Source organism: Gossypium hirsutum, chromosome A06 (assembly GCF_007990345.1).
Source record: "Gossypium hirsutum isolate 1008001.06 chromosome A06, Gossypium_hirsutum_v2.1, whole genome shotgun sequence".
In the NCBI taxonomy this organism is placed as follows: Eukaryota; Viridiplantae; Streptophyta; class Magnoliopsida; order Malvales; family Malvaceae; genus Gossypium; species Gossypium hirsutum.
This window is the reverse complement of record NC_053429.1, coordinates 74,653,724-74,656,270: the sequence shown is the minus strand read 5'-3', so window position 1 is coordinate 74,656,270 and position 2,547 is coordinate 74,653,724. Positions and strand designations below refer to the sequence as shown.

The following is a 2,547-nucleotide window of genomic DNA, read 5'->3' as shown; positions in this document are numbered from 1 at the left end:
TTGAAGGATTGATATTCTGTATGCACACTTCATTCACTTGAGTCACACCTCATTACTGGATGTACCTGCGTAGAACCAAGAAAACTATCAATCTTTTTTATTGAGAAGTTCTACCTAATATGACAGCATAGTAACTGAGTCGACGTTATAAACGCCGGCTATTTTTGTTGGCTTAGTCCTCATGACTTGCCACTGATAGTTATTCAGTGACATTTCTTCAATGAATTCATAAGCCTCTTCAGGTGTTTTGTTGTTGATGGTTTTACCAGCAGCTGCATCAACCATTTGCCGAGTCGAGGGATTCAGACCATTGTGGAATGTTTGTACTTGAAGCCAAAGCGGTAACCCATGGGGAGGGCTCCTTCTCAGTAAGTCCTTGTATCTCTCCCATGCATCATAAAGTGTTTTTAAATCCATCTGCACAAAAGAAGAGATATCATTGCATAATTTAGCCATTTTAGCCGGCGGAAAAAATTTTAGTAAAAATTTCTCAGTCATTTATTCCCAAGTAGTGATAGACCCTCGTGGTAACGAGTTCAACCACTGTTTAGCTTTGTTTCTTAGTGAAAAGGGAAATAACTGAAGACGAATGGCATCATTAGAAACGCCATTGATTTTGAATGTATCACAAAATTCTAGAAAATTTGCTAAGTAAGCGTAGGGATCTTCATCCTGCAAACCATCAAACTGAACAAACTACTGTATCATTTGAATAGTGTTAGGTTTTAATTCAAAAGTATTTGCAGCTACAGTAGGTCTAACTATACTAGATTCAGTTCCTGTTAAAGAAGGTTTAGCATAATCATACATAGTGCGTGGAGCAGGATTTTGATTAGCTGCAATTGCAGGAGGTAGCTGATTGCCTTAGTTTTCATCCATCTCTACGGTTGGGGGTTGAGTATCGTCTTCTTGCTCGTTCTCCGTGTATCGTAAGTTACGCCTTATCTCTCTTTGATTTCTACGAACTGTACGATCGATTTCTTCGTCAAAAAGTAATGGTCCCGCCGGGTTTCTTCTAGTCATAAACTATAAAAACCTGCCAAGAGAAAGAATAAGTAAATTAATAGATAATAAAAATAAAAATTAAATTAAATTGCAAGAAAATTAAATGGCTAAAGTAATAAAATTTTAGCGTTCCTAATATTCTAGTTTCCCGGCAACGGCGCCAAAAACTTGATGTCCTGTTTCGTAATAAGTAATAAACATTTATAATGATGATCAAACATAGACTAACTATTATCACGACGAAAAGGCAAGCGCACCTATCGAACAATAGTATAGTAATGGCAAGACTGGGATATCGTACCTAAGGGAACCAAAAGTATTAGTAATAACGGTCTTTTTATTATCTAGCCTAAGAATAAAATGGTTTGTTTTAATTAACTAATTATTTAAACTTAGAACGCACAAAGAAAATAATTGGGGAATTGCTTTTGGGAAAATCGATTGACTTGAGACAATACCTAAGGAAAAATCCACCTAGACTTTACTTGTTATTCTAGCTCCGAATCGGACGATTTGTTCATTCAACTTGTTCCGTAGAGATCCCTAAGTTATGTTATTATCCCTATTCAAGACTAATAACATCTAATCCCTAGATTGAATAACCGAGACTTTTCTCTAATTAACACTTTAGGGTTGCATTAACTCGATCTATGGATCCCCTTATTAGGTTTCACCCTAATTCGGCAAAATCTTGTCACCCTATTTCTAGGCGCGCAATCAACTCCGCTTAATTATGACAAATGTACTCTTAGACAAGGTCTATTCCTCCTCTAAATAAGAGCGTGTCTTGAATCAGTATCCTGGGATATCAAAACAAGAATGAAGAACACATAATTAAGAACAAGTTAAATATTTATCATACGATTCAGAAAATAATAACAAAATTCGTCATAGGTTTCATTCCCCTTAGGTATTTAGGGGTTTAGTTCATAACTAAATAAGAAAACATCTCCGAAGAATAAAGAATACAAAACTAAAGAAAACCCAAAACTTCTGAAGGGAAATTGAGGAGAGATCTTCAGTCTTGATGATGAATCCAGCTTCTGATATGGATCAATCGGCTTCCTTGGGGTAATTCCTTACCCCCTTCTCCGTCTCCCCTTTTCTCCTCTTCTAGAGTGTATTTATAGGCTTTGGAATGCCTAGAAGCCCTCAAAAATGGCCTTTTCCGAATTGGATTTAACTTGGGCTCGGCAGGGACAAGCCCGTATGCCACGGCCGTGTGACGTGATTTCCAGGCCGTGTTCGATCCGTTAAATTGCACATGGCCGTGTGGGTCAATGGCCAGGCTGTGTGAATTCTGAAAGCCTTGGTCAACACCCTCGAAAGAAACGGACGTGTGAGCTACCCGTGTGGCAAGGCTTAGGCCGTGTCATCTTCTCGATTTGGTCCGTTTTGTCCCTTTTTGGCTCATTTCGCTTTCCTATGCTCTCCTAAGTGTAAAACATGAAATTAAAGCATTAGGAGCATCGAATTCACCAATTCTAATAAGAAATCATCCAAAAAATGCATTAAACATGGGGTAAAAATATGTATAATTTA

At 37.7% G+C, this 2,547-nt stretch overlaps 1 non-coding gene across 1 annotated transcript; it reads left to right on the top strand.

The window, feature by feature from the left end:
• Positions 1–343: 343 nt before the first annotated feature.
• On the top strand, positions 344–450 carry LOC121231247 (small nucleolar RNA R71). The gene has a single exon (XR_005929311.1). It is a non-coding gene; the product is annotated as a small nucleolar RNA R71 (small nucleolar RNA).
• Positions 451–2,547: the final 2,097 nt, after the last annotated feature.